This window comes from Globicephala melas, chromosome 18, assembly GCF_963455315.2.
Source record: "Globicephala melas chromosome 18, mGloMel1.2, whole genome shotgun sequence".
NCBI lineage: Eukaryota > Metazoa > Chordata > Mammalia > Artiodactyla > Delphinidae > Globicephala > Globicephala melas.
This window is the reverse complement of record NC_083331.1, coordinates 18,862,005-18,887,199: the sequence shown is the minus strand read 5'-3', so window position 1 is coordinate 18,887,199 and position 25,195 is coordinate 18,862,005. Positions and strand designations below refer to the sequence as shown.

Here is a 25,195-nt window from a genome sequence, read left to right as displayed (position 1 = left end):
GAGACAAAAGACCTGTATGCAGAAAACTATAAGACACTGATGAAAGAAATTAAAGATGATACAAACAGATGGAGAGATATATACCATGTTCTTGGATTGGAAGAATCAACATTGTGAAAATGACTATACTACCCAAAGCAATCTACGTATTCAATGCAATCCCTATCAAACCACCAATGGCACTTTTCACAGAACTAGAACAAAAAATTTCACAATTTGTATGGAAACACAAAAGACCCCGAAGAGCCAAAGCAATCTTGAGAAAGAAAAACGGAGCTGGAGGAATCAGGCTCCTGGACTTCAGACCAAACTACAAAGCTACAATTATCAAGACAGTATCGTATTGGCACAAAACCAGAAATATAGACCAATGTAACATGACAGAAAGCCCAGAGATAAACCCACACACATATGTTCAACTTATCTTTGATAAAGGAGGCAAGAGTATACAATGGAGAAAAGACAGCCTCTCCAATAAGTGGTGCTGGGAAAACTGGACAGCTACATGTAAAAGAATGAAATTAGAACACTCCCTAACACCATACACACAGATAAACTCAAAATGGATTAAAGACCTAAATATAAGGCCAGACACTATCAAACTCTTAGAGGAAAACACAGGCAGAACACTCTATGACATAAATCACAGCAAGATCCTTTCTGACCCACCTCCTAGAGAAATGGAAATAAAAACAAAAATAAACAAATGGATCTAATGAAACTTAAAAGCTTTTGCACAGCAAAGGAAACCATAAAAAAGCAGTAAAAGACAACCCTCAGAATGGGAGAAAGTATCTATAAATGAAGCAGCTGACAAAGGATTAATCTCCAAAAGATACAAGCAGCTCACACAGCTCAATATCAATAAAACAAACAACCCAATTCAAAAATGGGCAGAAGACCTAAATAGACATTTCTCCAAAGATATACAGATTGCCAACAAACACATGAAAAGATGCTCAACATCACTAATCATTAGAGAAATGCAAATCGAAGCTACAATGAGGTAACACCTCACACCACTCAGAATGGCCATCATCAAAAAATCTACAAACAATAAATTCTGGAGAAGGTGTGGAGAAAAGGGAACCCTCTTGCGCTGTTGGTGGGAATGTAAATTGATACAGCTACTAGGGAGAACAATATGGAGGTTCCTTAAAAAACTAAAAATAGAACTACCATATGATCCAGCAATCCCACTAGTGGGCATATACCCTGAGAAAACCATAATTCAAAAAGAGTCATGTACCACAATGTTCACTTCAGTACTATTTACAATAGCCCAGAGATGGAAACAACCTAAGTGTCCATCATCAGGTGAATGGATAAAGAAGATGTGGCACATATATACAATGGAATATTACTCAGCCATAAAAAGAAATGAAATTGAGTATTTCCCTGGTGGTGCAGTGGTTAAGAATCCACCTGCCAGTGCAGGGGATACGGGTTCAATCCCTGGTCTGGGAAGATCCCACATGCTGTGGAGCAATGAAGCCCGTGTGATGCAACTACTGAGCATGCACCCTAGAGCCTGCGAGCCACAACTATGGAGCCTGTGCACCTAGAGCCCGTGGTCCACAAGAGAAGCTACTGCAATGAGAAGCCCACGCACCACAATGAAGAGTAGCCCCCACTGACCGCAACTAGAGAAAGCCCACACGCAGCAATGAAGACCCACGCAGCCAAAAATAATAAGTAAATTTATTAAAGGAAAAAAAAAGGAAACTAAATTGAGTTATTTGTAGTGAGGTGGATGGACCTAGAGTCTGTCATACAGAGTGAAGTAAGTCAGAAACAGAAAAACAAATACCATATGCTAACACGTATATATGGAATCTAAAAAAAATGGTCTGATGAACCTAGAGGCAGGACAGTAATAAAGATGCAGACATAGAAAATGGACTGAGGACACAGGGAGGGGGAAGGGTAAGCTGGGACGAAATGAGAGAGTAACATTGACATGTATACTACCAAATGTAAAACAGATAGCCAGTGGGAAGCAGGTGCATAGCACAGGGAGATCAGGTCGGTGCTCTCCGACCACCTAGAGAGGTGGGATAAGGAGGGTGGGAGGAAGTTGCAAGAGGGAGGGGATACGGGGATATATGTATAGCTGATTCACTTTGTTATACAGTAGAAACTAACACAACATTGTAAAGCAATTATAGTCCAATAAAGATGTAAAAAAATACATATATTTTCCAACTGTTTTATTCTAAAATTCACATCCATGTTAAAACAAAATCATGAGCCTTGAATAAACTGTAGAGGTCTTCTCATCAAATACCTATACGTTCAAACAAGGAAAACTTCAACAGAAATGATTTTTAAGGTGGTGGATACTGATCAAGCTCAGTTTTAGAGAGAGCAACAGACTAGAATGGTTAGAATTTGGAGGGATGTTGGAGATATTAAACAGGCTAGGAGAAGCCCGTTGAGTATAGTGAAAAAGACCGTGCAACTTTATTATGCTTCTCTTCTACATCCTCACCTGGCTAATCCTTGCCCATCCTTGCCCTTTGTCCCATAGTCACAGTGGGAGAGGTGCCCTATGCTTTTCCGAGGATGGCCCCAGACGTTCCCCTCCACATCCTCTCCCCTCATATCTCAGAATGTCATCCGTCTCTTCCCCTCTGTGTCATCCTTCCCTGTCCATCTGTTCCTTAAACTAAAAATATATTCGACTTTCTTTTTCCTAAAAAAAAAAACTTCATTCTAGGCTTTCCTAGCTAACATTACCCGATTTGCCCCCTTTTCAAAACTCCTTGAAATGTACACTGTGTTTTTCTTTTGCTCCAACTTCCTTCCCCCCCACACACACATATATTAAGGTAGCTGCTGCTCAGACCCTACCCACCTCCAATTAGGTTTGCCTGTTCTTGAACTTCATATAAATGGACTCATACAGTGTGTACTCTTTAGTGTCTGGCTCCTTTCATGCCTTTATTATTTTCTGTGTGGTAAGATATACATAACATAAAATGTACCATTCTAACCATTTTGAGTATACAGTTCAGCGGCATAAATACATTCACATTGTCATGCAATCATCACCACCATCCATCCACAGAACTTTTTCACCTTTCCAAAATGAACCTCTATACCCACTAAGTAATAACTCCCCAGTCTCCCCTACCCTCCAGCCCCTGGTAACCTCTATTCTACTTTCTGTCTCTATGAATTTGCCTATTGTAGGTACCTTATATAAGTGGAATCATACACTATTTGCCTTTTTGTGTCTGACTTATTTCACTCAGCATAATGTTTTCAAGATTCATCCATGTTGTAGCAGAACTTCATTCCCTTTTAAGATGATAATATTCCATTGTATGTATATACCACATTTTGTTTATTGATTTTGTTTATCCAAAAGTGGACATTTAGGATGTTTCCACTTTTTGGCTATTGTGAATAATGCTGTATGAACACTCATATACAAATATCTGTTTGAGTCCCTGCTTTCAATCTTTTGAGTAGTGGAATTTCTGGATCGTATTGTTACCTAGTCCAAGCTCATAGTGCTCACTGCACAACAGGCCAATAAATCAAGAGATGAGTTGTTGGGCAAGGAATAGCGACTTTATTTGGAAAGCCAGCAGACAAAGAAGATGGTGGACTCGTGTCCCAAAGAACCACCTTCCCTGAGTTAGAATTCAGGCTTCTTTTATACTAAAAGGGAAGGGGGTAAAGTCCTGGTCCCAGCCAGACTCAGGAGGAGATGTATTAATTTCTTCTTTCCTGTAGTCATTCAATAGGTGGGCCTGGTCAGGATGTTTTCTGTCAGCTAAACAAAGGTATTTTAGCGTAATGTTTATTACCTGTGAGACAGGGTTCCCAGAGATGGGCCATTATGTATACTTTAGGCTTATAGGCAACATCCCTTTAGTGATTAACTTACAATAGAATACAAAAGTTCTTCCCTATTACAATATGATAATTCTATGTTTAACTTGTTGAAGACTTGCCAAACTGTTTTCCACATGGCTAAAACGTTTTACATTCCCACCAGCAGTGCATTTTTTCCACATCCTTGTCAGCACTTGTTTTTCTCTTTTCAAAAATAATAGCCATCCTAAAGAGTGTGAAGTGGCATCTCACTGTGACTTGGATGTATGCGTTTATACTTAAAAAGCTCTCTGTCCTTGGTTCCTGCCTTCATATTGGTTCTTTGTTAATTTTTCATTCTTCTTGGCCGACTCCTCCTTCTCTCTCTGGGTTTCCCTGGGTTCCTCCTCAGCCTCTCCTGCCTTCTTTGCACATAGTACCTGGAGATTTCATCCATGTCCATGATAGAAGTATCACACCCATGCTGGTAACTCACAAATCTGTATTTCTGTAGTCAGGACCCCTCTCTGAGCACAGTATTGCTTTAAAATCATCATCTCCAGAAAATAAAAGAGTGTGAAGTTTAAAACTTGATTAAAAATATGAACACTTTGATGGTCTTTTTTGCTGGTGAGATTAGGGAGTGAGGAAGAAAGAAAAGACTTTCACATTCTAAAAAAAATTGTGGTTAAAAACACATAACATAAATGTACTATCATAACCATTTTAAAAAAAGAGACTTTATTTTTGAGAGCAGTATTAGGTTCACAGCAAAACTGAGTCAAAGGTACAGAGATTTCCCATATACCTCCCCCCGCCATGTACATACAGCCTCTCCCATATCAAAATCTCCCACCAGACTGTTGCATCTGTTACAATTGATGAACCTCCACTGACTCATCATCATCACCCAGAGTCCATAGTTTACATCAGGATTCACTCTTGGTGTTGTACATTCCTTGAGTTTAGACAAACGTACAATGACATGTAGCCACCATTATAGTATCATACCAACTAGTTTCACTGCCCTAAAAATCCTCTGTATTCCACCTCTTCATCCCTCTCTTCCTCCTAACCCCTGACAACCACGGATCTTTTCACTGTCTTCAGACTTTTGCTTTTTCCAAAATGTCGTATTGTTGGAATCATACAGTAGGTAGCCTTTTCAGATTGGCTTCTTTCACTTAGTCATATGCTTTTAAGGTTCCTCCATATCTTTTCATGTCTTGATAGCTCATTTCTTTTTAGCACGAATATTACATTGTCTGGAAGTACCACAGTTTATTTAGCCATTCACCTACTGACGGACATCTTGGTGGCTTCCACGTTTTGGCAGTTATGAACAAAGCTGCTCATCTGTGTGCAGGTTTTTGTGTGAACATGAGTTTTCAACTCATTTGGGTAAAATCAAGGAGCATGACTGCTAAATCATATGGTAAAAGAATGTTTAGTTTTGCAAGACACTGTCAAACTGTCTTCCAAAGGCTGCATCATTTTGTATCCCACTAGCGATGAATGAGAATTCCTGTTGCTCCTAGTTTGGGGTATTGTTAGTGAAAGAAAGAATGGATAAACTGGACCTTATTAAAATTTAAAACTTCTGATCTACAAAAGGCATTTGCAAGAGAATGAGAAGACAAACCACAGACTGAGAACATATTTGTAAAAGATATATCTGATAAAGGACTGTTATCCAAAATATACAAACAACTCTTAAAACTCAACAATAATAAAACAAACAACCCAATCAAAAAATAGGGAAGAAACCTGAATAGACACTTTACCAAAGAAGATGTAGAGATGGAAGATATGTATATGAAAAGATGCTCAACTTAGTATGTTATGAAGGAGTTACAAATTAAAACAATGAGATACCCTTCATGCTTATTAAAATGGCCGTAATCCATCATAATCATTTTTAAGTGTACAGTTCAGTAGTGTTAAGTATATTGACGCTGTTGTGCAACCAGTTTCCAGAACTCTTTTGATCTTGCAAAACTGAAACCATATACCCACCGAACAATGACTCTGCATTTCCCCTCCCCCACCCCCACCCCCCCACCCCACCCCCGCCTCTGGCAACCACCATCCTACTTTCTGTTTCTCTGCATTTGACTATTTTAGTTACCTCATACAGGAGAATCATAATCGTATTTGTCCTTTTGGGACTGATTTATTTCACTTAGCATAATGTCCTCAAGGTTCATCCATGTCGTAGCATGTGTAGGATTTCCCACATTTTTTTAATTTTAAAAAAGTATCGATGTTTTCAATTAGGTAATATATGCTGTGCTGGCTGTTTGCTCCACTTGTCCCTAGTCAGCCATTCCCTAACCACTCCCTGCTCTGAGTCCCAGGAGGCGGACTTCTACAGATTGCCTTCCCCTTGCCCTCTGGTTTCTGGTTGCAGCTGGGTTGGCAAATGGGAAGCACCATCAGGAGACTGAAGGGCATGAGGTATTCATTTATCACCCACACAAGCACTACCTTCCGGCCTCACAACTGTTCAGGCAGCGGCTGCTCTTCATTCCTCTTCCTCAGCACCAGCTCACTCTAGGCTCCCTTAACACCGTTCCCCACTGACTGCACACCCCTGGCCCCTGCAGGCCTAGGGCTAGGAACAACTTCCTGCTGTTGCTAGTCCCTGCAAACTTACCCATCCCATTTTTTGTTCCTTTAACCTCACCCATGCATTGGTAAGTCATCTCTTTATTAGTCTCTTCATTAAACTCTTTTGAGTATGCCATCTGTTCATAGGATTCCTGCTGTGATCCTGAGTCAGACACATGCAGCTATGTTAAAAAAAAAAATTAATGGTGTAGAAGGCTAAGAAATGAAAAAAGAAATCGCTTTCTACCCCATAGCCCTAATTCCCTTCCATTCCATTTCACGTCCAGTTGCCATTTATTTGTTTGGGACTTTTTGGGGGAGGGGTGGGGGTAGGATGACCTTGACTTCACCTCTTGGGTGAACTCTAATGGGTCTCAGACAATCATGTTAAATCCTCCCTTGCTGGTACCTGATTCAGAAAGCCAGACCTAAGCTATCCATGCAGGGTATTTCCCTGTCCGGGTGATCCAGCTGAGAATGGGCTCACAAGTCACTGCTATGATTCAGTTCAGACCAATGAGATGCAAGGGGAAATTTGCTGGGGGGAGGGCTTCCTCTCAAGAGAACCATGATTGGAGATGAGGGTCAGAACTGCTAGAACCAGTCTGAGAAGTCAGCAGAGAAGGCTGAGCCAGGAGAATCAGGGAAACGGAGCTGAGACAGCAGATTAAGCCACTAAAGCTAAACTGTAAACCCAACCAGCCTCTACACTTCAAATTATGGGACCTGATCAATTTCATGATTATCTGTTTACTTACAACAAAAGCATCCTAACCAATACATGCATACACTACAAAACACACATTCCCAAATGGGATCATTTCATAGATATTGTACTGCAAATAGCTTTTTTCACTAAATCATGTATTCTAAACATCTTTTCAAGTAAGCACATTTAGTCCTGCTTCATTATTTTAAATACTGGATGGTATTTTGTCAAAGGGAAATGTCAGAGTTTACCCTTTCCTGTACAGAAGAACATTTAGGTTATTACAGCTTTTCCCTATTAAAAACAAACAATGGCACAATGACACATATTTTGGAGTGTCTGAATTAATATGTACGTACGATAAATTCCTAATAGAATTGCTTGGTCTATAAGACTGAGAATTTTAAATGGTCATAAATACTGCTATATTGTCTTCTAAAAGGTTTCAATAATTTACACTCTTATACGTATATGTGAGCATACTTTTTTCTTCACACCCCTGCCAATACTGGGTATTATAAAAAGCTTAAACCTTTGGTAATCAGATGAAAATTACATCTCATTAGTGCATTAATATTTTATTCATGAGTTAGGTCAAAGCATTTTTATGGGTTTTTTTTTGTAAACTATATTCTTTGCCTACTTTTCTACTTAATTTTATTTTTCTTACTGATTTGAAGTAGCTCTTTGTATATATTTTTCAAATAGCTGTTTATTATAGGTGTTAAATTTTGTGTTCCTGCTTTTGCTAATCACTGTAGTTTATGGTACATTTTTCATGAAAAAGTCTTATGCAATCTAATGTGTTGACGTCTTCCCTCATCATGTCAGGATATTGTTTTATACTTAGAGTTCTTCCTTCCCTCCAAGATTATTATTTAAATTCACCAATGTTTTCCTCCAGTTATTTTATAGGTTCATCTTTACATTTAAGTCTCTGATCCAAGTGAAAAGTTTTTGTTCTATACAAATCTGCACTCTTTGATTTTTTTTGTTACAATGAGCCTATATAAGTATTACAGTTTTAAGAATATGGTCACCAGTTAGTACAGTACAGATATATGGCTTTCTATGAAAATCTTGACAAAAACAAAACCAATAACAGACGTAATTTTAAACACATCAACGTGGCAAACGAATGAAACTATGCTCCCCATATTTTGCTTTGAAATTTGAAAGATCACCATACGTGAGCCTCCCTCTGCTATGCCTAAACTGCTTTTCCATGTGTACACACTGTTCTGCACATGAGGACTGCTGGCTTGTTATTGGTGGCCACCCCTCCTTAAGCTTGATATCAATCCACAGGAAAAAAAGGAAGAAAAGATGTCTAGAGAAAGAGTAATCGAGTAAGATAATAACCTGTTGGAAGGAGAATCAGCATTTACTTCCAGGCAGCAACAACTCCTCTTGGAGCGTCTGGACTGCCCAACAGTATGATTCATTTCTCAACTCCCACCCCATAAAAACTCTTCAAAGCTCTCCACCCCTCCAGTCCATAGCCCCAAAGTGTCTCCCCTACACATAAAATCAAGAGCATGGGCTCTGGAGCCAAACTGCCCAAGTCACACTGGACTCTGCCACTTAACCAGCTGTAAGACCTTAGCACATTGCTTAAACATCTCTGGACCTCAGTTTTCTCACTTGTAAAACGGGAATAATAATAGTAATACTTACCTCACAGAGCTGTCCTGTGGATGGATCTTCTGAGGCAATACACATCAAGCACTTGGCATAGTACCTGGAATATAACAGTGCTCAATACGTGTTAAGCGATTTTCATTATCAGAGTCTAATTAAGTCTATCTGAGCCTCAAGTCCCTCTTAGAAGTCCAAGGGAATATCAGAAAGTTAGGAATTATGAGATATTCCAATTGTTCTATTGTTTGACAGGTTTGGGGAGGTCATGCAACTTCTGGCTTTCTACTTTGCTATGCTATAATATGTGGACAATTAGCTTATTACAATTAACTACTCATTGTAAAGTACAGTAAAGACGCAGTTTGAGGGGTACTATTGTTAAAGTGGTCTTATTCACCTGACTTAAGATATGCTGTTTTTTCTCCAACTGACTCAGTGCTCTACTCACTACCATTGCGCAATAAAATTAGAGAAAGCTGTTGCATCATTTCAAACCTGCTTATTGATGTGCAATGGAAAAAACAATCTTAGTCATGGTAAGGCAATAGCACGACAATGGAAAGGAAAGGAGAGGGGTCTTACTTGATAAGCTTAGAACATTCCAACATAACTTGAGTTATTCCTACGTCTAGAATCTCTGATGCACTAGGGTGTCTAGTTGTTGTCTTTTTTATGAATAGACTTCATTCTTCAGAGCAGTTTTAAGTTCACAGCAAAATTAAGCTGGAAGTACAGACTGTTCCCACACACTCCCTCCCCAGCCCACACACAGCCTCCCCACCATCAACACCGCATCCCCATTGCAACACTGGTTACAATCTGCACTAGGTTTTAAACTGATGTTCGCTCTATTGATCAGATGCTATAAGCTTTCAGTAGTTCTGGAATTCTTCAAAAATTTAGACCTACTGGTAGCATATTTTGTTATTTTTAAGCAACAGTATGCATTTTTTCTTTGTCTTTATAATTTTTGTAATTTTGAGGGACTGAGGCAGGTGGGTAGGGAGGTCTTTCCTTATAGTCCTTCATCTCACGTCAATCTTCTAGAGAGAGAGTTCTACCAGGATTTTAAAAGAAATTTTGGGGTGGTAATTAACTTCCAGAGACCGTTATTTTACGTTGTGCCAGCAATCCTCCAATTTATAACCCAAGAATTCTTCTAAATTCTAAAGGGCAAGCAAATTATTCTTAACTAGACACTCAACATTTGCAATAAGTAGTATGTATTAGCCTATGTATGATAAAGTAGCATGGCTCTATTTTTGTGAGTTCTTTCTTTAATGCACTGTATTTATGATTGTTGGCACTTGTGATATATTTAATTTACATACTATATTAAAATTATATATCAATACTATACATTTAAGCAAATTTATTAAAAAGACACCACAAAGGCCATTAAATTCTATTTCTACTGCTCCATATTCACTTTTAATCTGCCAGTGTATATATCTATACATATTGTATTGTTCTAAAATTTTATGCATACTATTTTTGTTCTGTTTTATTAGTGTGTGTCTTGTGTGTGTGTTTACTTATATTTCCAAGTCTACAAAGTTGCCATTTTTACTACCCATATAATTATCATACAGGATGGAAACCATCATATTTACTGACATCTTGTTAGTATTAAGAATTAAGAATATTTTTTTCCATATGTGTGATTATGTGGTCTCCAGAATTATGCACTCTGAAGTTTTGATTTCATCTTCATTTAATCTTTCTTTGTTTAATCATTTGCAGTGAAGAAAAATGCTCTCTGATTACTGTTTTAAAATCCTGGCAAACATAGATTCCAATATATATATAAAATTGTGAAAAAAAAGAACTAAGAATATTTTTATATTTTGTCAAAGAGTATGAACACTGTCAAGCAGCTTTCCAAATACGCGTGCCAATTTACAGTGCACCTTCAGCCTTGCCAAACACTGGGTTCAAAATTTTTTATTCTTTTGGAAGTCTTTAAATTGGCTTTTTTTTTTTTTTTAACATTTGTGACTGCATTTTCCCACTCAATGACTTCCTGTCTGTATTGTTGCAGGCATAAAAGTGTTTGTGGCAGACTGTGTTTTCCTAATCTGTCTTTAACAACCAAACCATCCCACACATTCTTCTTTCACACTTCTCCCATTGAGAGGTGAGCTCTATGCTCTTCCCCTTGATTTTGGGTGGCCTTATGACTCTGGCAGAAGTGACATGATGTGACCTCCAAGGCTAAGTTAAAAAAATGCAAGGGGCTTCCCTGGTGGCGCAGTGGTTGAGTCCGCCTGCCGATGCAGGGGACATGGGTTCGTGCCGCGGTCCGGGAAGATCCCACATGCCGCAGAGCGGCTGGGCCCGTGAGCCATGGCCGCTGAGCCTGTGCACCCGGAGCCTGTGCTCCGCAACGGGAGAGGCCACAACATTGAGAGGCCTGCATACCTCCCCCCACCAAAAAAAATGCAATACAGTGTCTGCTTGGGTTCAAAGTAAGTATATCAGATTATATACTTGCTCTTAGGAGTGAGCCATCCTGCTGTGAGAAAGCTTAAGCCGCTGCCAGGAGGCCCAGGTGGAGCAGTACTGAGGGCCCCAACCCACAGTTATGGCTGAGCTCTGTACAAAGCCAGCATCAACTTGCCAGCCGTGTGAGTGAGTCATCTTGACTCACTAGTTCTCAAACTAGCCACCCCTGCTAACGCTGTGAGGGGGAGCAGAGATAGGGCAATCCTGCTGAGTGCTGCCCAGATTAAAGATTTATCAGCAAATTAAATGTTTTTGCTTTAAAGGTCTCTTTGCTCCACACCCTCACACATCCTCTTCTGGTCTTTTTCATAGCTATTCTGGTGGAATAGAATGTTTTCTATTCTATTGGAATGGAGTGGAATGGAATGGAGTGTTTTCTCATTTTTTTTAAATTAATTTATTTATTTGGCTGCGTCGGGTCTTAGTTGCGGCATGCGGGATCTTTTGTTGCAGTGGGTGGGCTTCTCTCTAGTTGTGGTGCTCAGCTCCAGAGCACGCGGGCTCAGTAGTTGCAGCACACAGGCTTAGTTGCCCCGCGGCATGAGGGATCTTAGTTCCCCAACCAGGGATCGAACCCACGTCCCCTGCACTGGAAGGCAGACTCTTAACCACTGGACCACTAGGGAAGTCCCCATAATTGTTTTTGTTCTAAACCACAAAATTTGGGGCTGCTTTGTTACCCAACAATTGATAACTGATACAGTATGCATATCTCCTTTAACCACTTATCAAGTGCAGTTAGGAATGTTGATATGTAGTTGTTTAGCTCTTTATTTGGAAGAGCCACTTAAAAGAAAATCGGAGAGAGAAACAGAGAAGTGAGAGGCAGTATAGCATATAAGAGCATTCTGGAATTAGACTGCCTGGCATCAAATTCTGGCTCTGCCAATCACTTACAAATTGTCAACAGATAGCTTGTCATCTGTTAAATGGCATTATGATGGTAATCGCCTCATTAGGAGTATTTTGAGGATAAAATGAGTTAATGTATATAAAGTATTTAGCTCAGCGCCCAGCCAACAGCAAACCCTGTTTAAGTGCTAGCCACTCTATTGTGTTTTCTTTCTTTCTTCCTTTTTTTTTTTTTAATTGCACTGATACACATTTTCTTTATTTTTATACCTAGTATCAGCCAGGATTCTTTTCAGTACAGTAACAGAAAACTCAATAAAAACTGACTTAAGAAGGAAATAGCTTAACTAACTTAATCAGAGGTAAGGCAAGATCAGCAATGGGTCAGTATGTTATTTCAATAATGCCATCAAAGACCCAGGTTCCTTTAGCTTTTAGATTTGCTATTAGTAACAAAGTAGGTAAATAATCCCAAGTCATATCCAGATATGGCAAAGTCTAGAGGAAGAAGACAGGTCATCTCGTCTTTTGGTTCTCTCATAAAAGGAAGAGTTTTTCTTCACAGACTTATGTCCATTGGCAAAAACTGGGTATGTATCCAATTTATAACCAAATCTCTTCAATATGATTTGAGTGGGACAGGTGTTGGACTGTCAACTACAATGTTCATTGAACACTTTCAAGAGTATGCAACTTGTTTCTGGTAATATACCGTTTCATCAATAGTTCTGATTTATTCTCTGACCCCACTGTTCTATGCTTTCCAGGTGGTTGATTACTTTTAAATTCTACCTTTATTTTTGTATTGTAGACAAAATGACATGTAGAATTACGGTCTTTTGTGTTTATTATGCATCTTTGAATCGCATTTTATTTCTCAAGGAGAAAATCTATTCATTTCTCTCCATGTCTGTTAATTATTCCTTGTTTCTTTGTTCAGCTATATAATTAATTAATTGGTTAATTAACCTGCTATTGACAGTGGGTTTTTAATGTCTTCACTTACAAATATAGTTCTATTTATTTCCTCCTGTATTTCTGTATTAGCTTTTGTTTTAGATGTTTGCCTTATTTCTTAGGGCATTTAGATTTAATGTTGTTAATATTTTATGTGTTAACATAGCTTTACCATCACATAGCAATCTTGTTTCTCGTACTGTTTTAATTCCAAATCTTTTTTACCTAATATCATATAGTAACTCTGCTTCTGCTTCTCCTTCTCTCTCCACTCTCTCTCATTTATTTCAGTTTTGTTTTTGGACAAACATGCTGAAACTAAGACCATCTCTTGATAGCCTTCTAATTCTTGTTTTGATGATAATGATGGCAATAACAATTTTTAGCCAGAAAAGCAAAAAATAGCTATTGATTTTATTTTTTTATTCTTACTCTAATTTCCTGGAACTTTGAGGGCCTATAAACCCCTGAAATTTGTATTTTTGAAGAAATTCATCTTTTACAAGCCAATTTGTACTCACTATGGGGTATCATCAACATCATTGTGGTCAATATCAGATTTTCTAAAAATGAAGGTGACCAATTCTATATAAGGATGCCACTTCAAGCTTTTGCAAAAGTCAGTAATGCCACTAAGGTTATTTTATTATCCAGTTTTCTATTCAACAGTATTTTATATGTATTACAAGTGATTTTATATGGAGTTCCCCAAATAGTGAAAAACATATGGATTACCTCTGAACAACCGCAGGCTTTTAAATTGCTTAAAATTTAAAAAATAAAATAAACATCTTTCTTTGAACATTTATAGCATATATAATCTATATCATTTGAATATCCTCTGTCTTACAGAGTTTCTATTTTTTTCACTTGTGTATTACTCTCGTCTTCCCAACCATATTTGTCTGTTATTCCAAGGCAGGGATCTTGTTTCACACTTTTTTTTTTTTTTCTTTTTTAGCTGCACCATACAGCATGTGGGATCTTAGTTCCCCGACAAGGGATCAAACCCACAACCCCTGCATTGGGACCACAGAGTCTTAACCACTGGACCACCAGGGAAGTCCCTCCCACTCTTTTTGTTTTGCTGCTGCAACTTTGCATAGAGTAGGTGCTCAGTAAGTACTCATTTTTAAAAATTAATTAATTTATTTATTTATTTATTTTTGGCTGTGTTGGGTCTTTGTTGCTGTGCACGGGCTTTTCTCTAGTTGTGGCGAGCGGGGGCTACTCTTCATTGCTGTGTGCAGGCTTCTCATTGCAGTGGCTTCTCTTGTTGCGGAGCACGGGCTCTAGGCGTGCAGGCTTCAGTAGTTGTGGCTTGCAGGCTCTAGAGTGCAGGCTCAGTAGTTGTGGTACATGGGCTTAGTTGTTCCGCGGCATGTGGGATCTTCCCGGACCAGGGCTCGAACCCATGTTCCCTGCATTGGCAGGTGGATTCTTAACCACTGTGCCACCAGGGAAGTCCAGTAAGTATTTATTAATTAATTAGAGTTATCCAAGTAGCCCAGAGGTGATTCCTAGAATAGTGTGGGTATTGTGTATTACCATGTGTGTGACAGCGTGAAGTGTATGCCTATAGTAGGCTGAATAATGATCCCAAAGATAACAGGTCCTAATCCCTAGAACCTATAAATATTACCTTATTTGGAAAAACAGTCTTTGCAAATGTGATTAAGTTAAGGATCTTGGTACAAAGATTATCCTGGATCATCTGGTTGGCCCTAAATGCCATCACATGTGCCCTTGTAAGAGAGAGGCAGAGGGATATTTTTTTTGTGGGGGGGGAGGAGGGGGGGAGAGAGAGGGTTGTGGGGAGAAAGAGAGAAAAGAAGTAGAAGAAGAAGGAGAAGAAGGAGGAAGAAGGGAAGGAGGGGGAGAAGGAGAGGAAGAACCAGAGAAAGATTAAAGATGCTGTACTTGAAGATTTGAGTGATGGGGCCACAAGCCAAGGAATGTCAAGAACCACCAGAAGCAGGAAGAGTCAATGAATGGATTCTCCCAGAGTGTGGCTCTGCCAATATCTTGATTTCAGTCTGGTGATACTAGTTCAGGACTTCTGTCCTCCAGATCTGTGACAGAATAAATTTCTGTTGTTGTAAGCCATCACATTTGTGACAATTTGTTAGAGCAGCCATAAGAAATGAATATGATTCCAATCCAATAATGCTTTTTCAGTTATTGGGAGATTTAAGAATTATACATCTGGGGGTTCCTGAACCCTTTTCTTTGTTTTTTAACATTTTATTTAGTTATTTATTTATTTACTTGGCTGTGCTGGGTCTTAGCTGCAGAACGCAGGATCTTTGTTGCCCTATGCGGGATCTTCATTGCGGTATGTGGGATCTTTAGTTGCGGCATTAGGGCTTTTAGTTGCAGCATGCGCGATCTAGTTCCCTGACCAGGGATTGAACCCAGGCCCCCTGCACGGACTCATAACCACTGGACCACCAGGGAAGTCCCCTGAAACCCTTTTTATCTTCCAATACTGAGCTAATGGCACCATTGCAAGTCAATCACATTGCAGACTGTGTTAAGGAAGCCACTCTGCAGCACCCTTCAGTGCATATGTTATCAGCCACATTGAGTCATTTTTCAAGGCGGCTCAGTAATATGTAGACCAGCATTGCCCCCAGCCACTGCCCCCACCAGTTCTATATAAGTTGATCTCTAAGGATCTGTCCACCTGTCAAATTCTCCAATCTATCAGGAAACTATAGCCTTTAGTGGTGTCCTGTGTGATGACAGCAGGGTTTCTGGATATAGTAGTAAGAGCCACCTTTGGTATCTAATCTGAAAACAAAGGATTATATGGAAGCGACCCACTGGTAAAGCAGGAGGCCTTCAAACCCAGAAAAAAATTCTGCTAGCTTCCTAAATAAAATTGGCTTTAATTATCTAGTTAAGAAGAATATGGAAACATTCTAGCTTCAGTAAAACCAGAGTTGAGCAAAACGGCCTGCCTTATAAAATGCCAATTGAATGAAGCCTAAAAATGGAATGCAGCTATACAGGTAAATCATGTCATTTCTCTGCTCAGAGATTCCCACTTGATGGAGACTTTGTGTTTAGGTTACCAGCTGGGGGCCCCGTGGGCACTGGAGAGAGATGCAAGGTCTGCACTCTTTTTTTTAAGGTTTCTTTGTTTTATTTTGTTTTTAAAACCAGGAAAGCAGCTTGCATTTCCAAGGTCACCAGCTCCTTCTGTAAGTCTCTTCTTTTCACGACCATACTGCTTTGTTTTGTTTTTCTTTAACCTAGGTAAAAACTCAACCACAAATGTAATGTTTATCCTTCAAAATAGCAGCTGAAAAGAGCACAGGATGTGTGAGACGAAAAACACTCTTTTGGCTTCCTCTTCTGTGTGTGTGTGTGTGTGTGTGTGTGTGTGTGTGTGTGAGATTTTCCTCAGGTTTCTCCCAAAGGGAGCCTGCTTTAAGTAACATTTTTCAGTTTGGCTGGGCAGGAGAAGTGCCCCAAATGAGAGCAGCATCACCTTGGGAACATTACCTTGTCTGTTCCGTGCATTTGGGCTCAGGGTTAACTTCAGTTGAGCAATAATTCTCCACTCTCTTGTCTTCTTCGTTAAGTCGTGACTTCAAGCGTGTTAGTCTTGCCTCTCTCCTCAGTTGTTCAAAAATACCATTTGGATAGTGGATACCAGAGCTTCTGAAAGATTGGCTTTCCTTGGGAACTCCATTAGAAAGACTCCTTGGAAATCTGTCTTCCTTCAACTCAGCTGTTTATTTTCCTTTTGGATGCATTCCATTAGACAACAGGATTTATTAGTTCAAATTCTCGCTTCATAGAACCACTTGTTCTTAATGACACGTGTCCTTTCTTCTCATACGCCTCACCCTCTTTGCTCAATTCTCTCTTCCTTTATTTCTGTATCTTTGCAGTTTTCTGCAACCAACTTGCTATCAACTAGCTATTAACAAGGGACCTACTTGCTATTAACAAGGGACTTTTCTCATCATTATTTTAGATGTGACTTTTATAAAGTGTATATGTACTGTGGCAAACGGCTTTTTAAAAAGCTGAATTGAATTGAATACTGAAAAGTCAAGTTTTAAATAGAAACCCTGATTGTAGCTTGCCCTTAAAAACTGGAGGATCAAGCAACACTGGATCCTTTTTTTTTTTTTTCCGATGAAAATGAAGAATATTCTAAGTTGTTTAATATGGGAGGGAAAAAAAAGCCTAGCTTCACTATATCATTTGCTTGGGCCCAGGAGTATTGAGTTTGCCGTCTCTGCTTAACATGCCTAGCACTGCCCTAGATGGGATTGGGGAATTTTTTCCTAGCACTAATATGAAAGCAAGGTAAAATAGATTGAAGAGAAAGCTATAAAATAAAAAATTTTAAATGCCATTAACACTCCTTGTCTGCAGTATACATATATTTGTGTCTGTTACATGCACTCTAATTTTCATTAACTTAAAGCTGGTGTCTTAGAATGCCGGCCATACTATTTCTTGGGAAGGTCTATAACACAATAATTGCTTATGCCTCCAAAGTATCATCTTTCTCTTTGCAAAAATGTAACTAGTTCACTCTAAAAATGAATTTCAAAGTTTGGAAACTGAATAACCCAAAGAAAGGAAAAACTAGGGATGGTGTATACGGAGCAGCATACACCATAGGTGGTGGTTGGACCCACAGCGCTGAGAGGCGTTGAAAGAGTTAAGAACAAATGATCCTCTTCTGAATAGTGCAGAGTCACACTGAGGTATCACCTCCCCACCCCCGCTTCTCCTTTTAGTAACTTAAAGGGTGATCACTGAGATTAGGCTACTTCAGGAACATTCCTAAGTATATGGGCGTTTCTTGAACTACTAGTAATTTTTTTTCTTTTCTATTGACTAGAGGTTTATTTGCAGTTCTCCAAGATTTTGTTCTTTCGGGGAGTGTTTTATTGTGTTTGTTCCTCCAATTTTTCTATGCCTAAAAAAAATGGCCCTGAGTGAGCACTTAGAAAGAGGAAGAAGATACTATTTTTTATTCCTTTGCTGTTGTCGCTGATGAAACCAAAGGCAGACTACTTCCTCAGTCTATCTTTTAGCATCTTATCTGATTTTCTTTTATAATATTTTTTCCCTCTGTGTGGTCTCTGAGAGCAAGTAGCAGTTAAATAAGCAATACTTTCTGGCTTAGGTCAGGTACTTTCTCAAGAGGGATTACAGGCCTTTTGTGTAGTGTGATCAACCAGCCACAAACACATCCTAAGGAGAAACCTGCGTGTTTGGTATATTAACATGCCTAAATTTCTCTTGGCCTTCAAAAGGTATATTCTGGCTCTATTCCTATTTTATCTGCCTGAAACATCCTTTAAGGGAAATATAAAAAAGAGGTTTTAAATAAATATTTGGATCTTGATTCTCTAGAGTTTTCATAAATCAAAACTTTCCCCCCTTTCTTAAATTTAGCCAGAGGAAAACTAGATGAAAGATTACTCAGAAACAGTCTCTTTAGACGCTCTCTGACTCAAAGCACAAACAATTTTTCTCTTGGGTATAAGGCCTCCCTGTTATGCAATGATTCAAAGCAGAAGGAAGTTGATTATACCAGATTCAAAGTAAAAATCCAAGTAGATTTCTGCTGCTTTGGTGGGCTTATTTGCATTTCCCATATTCTTTTGCAGTTAAAGTGGTTTGGGACCCATATTCCCCAACTGGGGAAGAGAATAATTCCTTTTGTATATCTGAGTGCTTTGTAGGGCACAATCTGTAACAGGGAGCTCTTAAACATACTTCTTTAAGACCTTTTTTTGTCCCTGGCATGGGTCACACAGCACAGTTCATTTCTTATACTTTATCTCATCTGGAGCTCCTTTGGCTGTAACCTAATTTGTTTTACAGCTATTACCTCGCTAAAGATATATATTTTTAACAGTCTCCTCTTTGGCATCCAACAATCTTAAAATATTTTTAAATAGAGAGTACTGGGGCAGAACCGAAGAGAAGAAAACAGCCCAAAGATCTTGCAATTGTCACCAAGTTTAAGAACCACAGCTCTAGAATATGTGCCCTACCTCTGCTTGCTCTAGGAGCACAGTAGCAAGGAGTCTGAGCTGGGCAACACAGGTTAACTGTGCCAGTAGGTTCTAAGGGTTTATTTGTCAATAACTCATTGTAAGTTCTTTCCCAGGTCTTTGTGTCTACTAAGGGCTAGGAATACAGGGACAGTTTTAGCTAGTCATAGACTGTCACGGTGATCTAGAAAATGATCCCTGTGTTAATAGGAAATAGCCTCCTCATTAGTATCTATGGCTAGGGGTTGTGCTACCACCTAGAAGCCATGAAGACTAAGTGTGGAATAAAGCCCTTACTGATTCTAGCCCATTAATTATGCTGCTTTATGAATGTTTTTCTTGCTTAATAACTATTGTCAGATGCAGTGTATCTTGGGGTCCCAAGTTGGAAAGTTCACTTTAGTGATTTTTGACCACAGCTCAGTTGACTGCAGTTGTGTAGGAGACAAAAAGAATTCAAGTTTTTCTCTGATTTTTGAATACTTTTTTTTTCAATGATCATAAGGAAAGTAATTTTGTTGTGTCTAAAGAAGAATGACCTTCCCATGAGATTGGATTGCAGTCTGTTCTTGGACTAGGCAGAAAATGAACTATCAGAAGACTTCTTGAAATCTTTTACCAGGACTTTGATTCTGTTAGGTAAAACACTGAACACAAGGCAAAGTCCACTGGCTACTTAGTTTGAGAACATGAGATTTCACATTTTGGTTTTCAGAAATTTGTCTGTCCCAAGCCAGCCAAGTTAGTTTTTAAATCTCCCGCCCAGCCCTTTTTTTTTCTATTTTGACCTAGATTTAAACTGCACATATGCCTTAAATGTAATTTATGAGTATATATGAAATATAAGGTATAATATACAAAAATATTTAGAGATGTGGTATCTCAAACCATGGTTAGACTATCTTAGCCATTCTCATAAAGCTTCCAGACAAATTAATTTTAAAAGTTATTTAGAAGTTAAGTTTATGAAAATATTCCCAGGAGATAACATATGTTGCCATATGTTCTGCTAATGAATGCACCTACACTTTAAATAATATTTTCAGAGTTAGGCTTAAGTGATATCTCTTTCTTTATTTCACTGAAGTGTCAGAATGTTAAATAACTCAGCAGAATTCACAGGAGGTTAGCATCGTTTTTGTCTCAGTTGTGGGGAAAAGGTTAAAAATTAAAGAAGAAAAAAACATTTAGGGATCACATGGGGACTTTTAATTAGATCCTAGGGTAACTAATACATTAAAAAAACCCCGGTGTTAGGGACTTCCCTGGTGGCGCAGTGGTTAAGAATCCACCTGCCAATGCAGGGGACACAGGTTCGAGCCCTGGTCCGGGAAGATCCCACATGCCACAGAGCAACTAAGCCCGTGCACCACAACTACTGAGCCTGCACTCTAGCGCCCGCGAGCCACAACTACTGAGCCCGTGTGCCACGACTACTGAAGCCCCCGTGCCACAACTACTGAGCCGGCACGCCTAGAGCCCCTGCTCCCCAACAAGAGAAACCACCGTGATGAGAAGTCCTTGCACCACAACAAAGAGTAGCCCCCACTCACCACTAAATAGAGAAAGCCCGGGCGCAGCAACGAAGACCCAACGCAGCCAAAAGTAAATAAGTAAAATAAAGAAATTAAAGATCAATCAGTCAGTGTTAGATGGAGTCTGCCTTCAGGTGCTCATACATGTCCTACTGTCACCGGCCAAGCCCATTAACAATTCCTAGGAAATAAATATAGAAAATAAAGTCTAACCTTTGTTTCCTCTGTGCTTAGTCTAGTTTCACCTGCTCATAGAGGGCCGCGCGCAGAGGACTCGCAACTCCACACTTTAGACCAGAGTTCCTGGTGCAAAATGGCTGTGCCGGCACCTCAGCTGGGCGGGCCGTGTGCAGAAGCCACGCTCCACACCCCAGTTCAAGATGGCAGCGGCGGGCAGTGTGCAGAGACGCTGCGCCGGCTCTGCGACCTGGAGCGCGAACTGAGCAGCCGCGACCACCCGCCAGAACCCTGCCCCCTCCCCGCTGAAGGGATCCCTGGAAAGCAGCCCCGCCCACAGCCTGTGGCGCAGCCCCGCCCACAGCCTGTGGCGCTAAGTGCTCCAGAGGCCGAGCTCGCTCCTTGCTCTCCGTGCTTTGATGAAAGAAAAAAAATCTTTCCTTTGCTCCTGAACCAAACTCGGTTTTGTTCTGTTGGCTCTAGCGACCCTGGGCATGAGAACTTTTGTTGGGGCTCAAAAGGGTGAGTAACACTACGTAAATGTCTAATTTTTTAAAAGTACACAGAAAAGATGGAACTAACTCTCTGGAAATTTAGTCAAGCATCTAAGAAATTCATGGAAAGAAATTTCTTCGTACTGATTTTATATTCCTCTTTTGCTGTACCAAAATTGGATTCAAAACGGCAGACGACCTGCCTTCTGTATATTAATTAGAATAATTTTGATAAAGATATAAGTTGAACAAAGTCCTGGGCTTCCCTGGTGGCGCAGTGGTTGAGAGTCCACCTGCCGATGCAGGGGACCACGGGTTCGTGCCCCGGTCCGGGAAGATCCCACGTGCCGCGGAGCGGCTGGGCCCGTGAGCCATGGCCGCTGAGCCTGCGCGTCCAGAGCCTGTGCTCTGCAACGGGAGAGGCCACAGCAGTGAGAGGCCCGCGTACCGCAAAAAAAAAAAAAAGTTGGACAAATTCCTACACTGAGGGCTGCCCAGCATAGACTGAAGAGAAAGTTCACTGGGGACATTAGGTTGGCTTGTGAATAGAAGGCCTTGAAAAGCTTAGATTATACACGTGCACATACACTCTCACATACACACTCTGCGTGTGTTTGTGGAGGTACGCACATATGCAGTCACGATTGAGAAATATTAGTGCCTTCTCCCACAATCCATGTTGCCAAAATAATGGTTATGACAACAGCGGCGCCTCTTCACCATTTGCCTGGAAGTCCTTAGCCTTCCTGGCTGAAGGCCCTACAACGCTTGGTAAGATTTAACTGGAGTAGGGCAGGCTTTCTATGATATTTGGCCAGCATTTGTGCACATGCCTTTTAACTTATTTGACCTATAAACACACATTCTCTCTATCGTACTTTATTATTAGTGTTGCTGGTTTATATGGTATCCTTTCTTCTAACATAAAAAAAAGAAACTTATGACACATTAGAAACTTATGTGTCCTCATTTAAAAAGAAAGAGGGGAAGCTGTTTCAATGGTCTGGAAACTTCTCTGTCTTTGGTGTTTCCTTCTTTCTCATTTGCTCAGAATGCCATTTATAGAGAAATTTTGTTTAAACAGGTTATCTGCAGAAATGTTCAGCAATCCCTTCCGTGAAAAATTCCACGCTACTAGTTCTAACAGGACATGCAGATTTATGGCTCCATCCGCCCTATGCAGCTGTTATTCCCCACGTTACTCAGCATATATCCTCTCCCAGAGGCTGCTCTTTCCCTGGCTCAGTCCTCTCTCATGGTCTTGGTGTACTTCACGCTGTTTCCTCCACTCACGTGTTCTTCCCCTTCCTTTCTCTTCATCCAAATCCTTTCCATTCTTCCAACTAAAACCCCATCTCCTCTTTGAAAACTTACCAGGCCACTCCAGGTCATTCTAGTCTCCAATGTCATACTCTGAACAGTTGGTTTATTTGTTGAGAATTACTGATAAAATCTGAGGCATGGTGACATTTTAGCAAGACTAGTGTTCAGATCTGAGCGATTCTGTCTGTTGTACTATCTTTGTGCCTTTCTGTCATATCTCTCAGTCTCTCTCTCTCTTTTTTTTTTAACTTGCTTATCTTTTCTTTCTTTCTCCCTCTCTTTAAAACGTGAAGACTCATATCCTAAGCATGGATGCACTAGAAAGCCGGGCTTTGGAGGAGGGCAACCAATAGATGGCAACTAGAAAACTAAAGCACCCAGAATGGAACATATCCACTCTTTTCACAATCAAAACAAAGTAAAAACCCCAATGTCACAATCAAAAGAGAACTGCATTGGCTTCCCTGGTGGCGCAGTGGTTGACAGTCCGCCTGCCGATGCAGGGGACACGGGTTCGTGCTCCGGTCCGGGAAGATCCCACATGCCGGGGAGCGGCTTGGGCCTGTGAGCCATGGCCGCTGAGCCTGCGCGTCCGGAGCCTGTGCTCCGCCACGGGAGAGGCCACAACAGTGAGAGGCCCGCGTACAAAAAAAAAAAAAAGAGAGAACTGCATTTATGAACAGGACAATTCCCAAAGGGTTGGCATGTTACAATCCCCCGAAAAACTATTTTAGTCAGTTTATCAAGGAAAATAATGACATGGTATAAAATAAAATAATTGGAAAAAATATACAGTATTGAGATAGGAAGGTGATAAGAAATATAAATTTGGGAGGTGAGAAATTTAGAAACAATAAAGGCTATCTGAAGTTAGGAAGGAGAGAGAAAAACAGTGCTTGCTTAAGTCTGAAGGGAGGCAAGTTCAGTAGAAGCATTCACCTTTTGCCTAGCAGAAACACTTTTTTTTTATAAAAGCTGAGACAAAGCCACAAGGTGCCCACCTATAGCCACACACTGGGTTAGGAGGGAAGGTATCAAGAGCACATTTTAAAGGGTGTATTCAGGGATGTTGTTTCACTAAGGGTCCCATATTTGCAAAAATGTTTTCCCAATTAACCTGCTAAATCTGAAGGAGAATGCACAGAAAGTATGGAGATGTAAAAGAACCCAGGAGAGGGACTTTCCTGGTGGTCCAGTGGTGAAGACTCCGTACTCCCAATGCAGAGGGCCCAGGTTCTATCCCTGGTCAAGGAACTAGATCCCACATGCCGCAACAAAGATCCCACACGTGGCAACGAAGAGCCTACTCAGCCAAATAAGTAAATATTAAAAAAAAAAAAAAGAACCTAGGAAAAAGAAATCCCTTTCCAAGCACATCACACAAATCTAAATGATCTAAGATTCTTGAATTTATTTCTCTGACTCGTTTTCCTCCCATCTTCTTACTCTCTCAAAATCAATGTGAAAAAGGCACACAGAGGTCTTCTAAGACTTCCTTTACATTTAGTGGTTAGTGGTAACTTATGACTATGTTTTTAACTTTCTTTGGTTGGGTCATTGACTCTCCTCCTCCCCCATTCAGTTTCCAGGGTCACTGGGTGACCCTTTACAAATCACGAGACTGGATTTGCTTTGCTTTGTCTTGATCCAGCTTCTCCATTATCTCTTCTGTTGTGTACTACACAGTTTTGTAGACACACCAGATAAAGTAGAGAAACAAAACCAGGAGATTATTCCCAGACTGTTTGCGAACTGATTTTAAACTGTTGCTCACTGCTGGTACACAAAACAAGGAGTAGACTTTTATTCCTGAGTCTTTTAGACTAGAAATGGGAGGGGGGTGGTTAATTTCTGGTTTTGTCAAACTCCTTTGTTCTTTCTTTGTCTCAGTTTCCTAATTTGTTTAATAGTGCTGTTCATAATTTTGTTTTCTTTACTAATTCTAATGCAAAATGCCTTGGGTATTTCCCCACCATTCCATCATAACAAAACGAGGAGCAGGAAGGATATAGTATAATCATTTATAATCATCTAGATCTTGCTTCCAGAATTTCTTAGTCTTCAATTGTAGTGTCTCAAGAAATCTCTGACACTATGCCAGTTCACAGAGTCAACCCCACAGAGTTGATCCCTGAACCAGGGAGGCCCAGGGAGTTTAAATAAGCTGCTGCAAGTCACATGGCTAGCTAGGATCAGTACGCACCAGGACTGGAACCTAATTCTTACTATTATTTTCAATTGAACATTTAATTCATTTTCACTCGAATTTCAGAATGCCTAAGCCGACACCTGGTTTAGGCTGGGTTTCTACCTCAGTCCAGTATGACTCTTGGAAATATATAATCTGAAAGATTCTGAGATCTTGGGATGTTTTGCAGGGAATTGTGGTCTGATTCTATGGAGGGTCTGAGAGACCTAACCCCCTCCTTGAGCATGGCCATATTCTGCAGAAACTCAGATTCAACCTACTTTCTTCATGCTTGACTCAGGGCAGAGCTGCCGCAGCTGAAACATTCTAGAGCGCACCCACAT

At 40.1% G+C, this 25,195-nt stretch overlaps 1 long non-coding RNA gene across 1 annotated transcript in view; it reads right to left on the bottom strand.

The window, feature by feature from the left end:
* Positions 1-6,392: 6,392 nt before the first annotated feature.
* Positions 6,393-25,195, bottom strand: part of LOC115866635 (uncharacterized) — an 85,950-nt gene continuing 67,147 nt past the window's right edge. The window contains exons 7-8 of the long non-coding RNA XR_009559795.2: positions 8,822-8,885; positions 6,393-6,617 (exon numbers count right to left, since the gene is read on the bottom strand). This is a non-coding gene — a long non-coding RNA (uncharacterized lncRNA). The remainder of the gene's footprint in view (positions 6,618-8,821; positions 8,886-25,195) is intronic.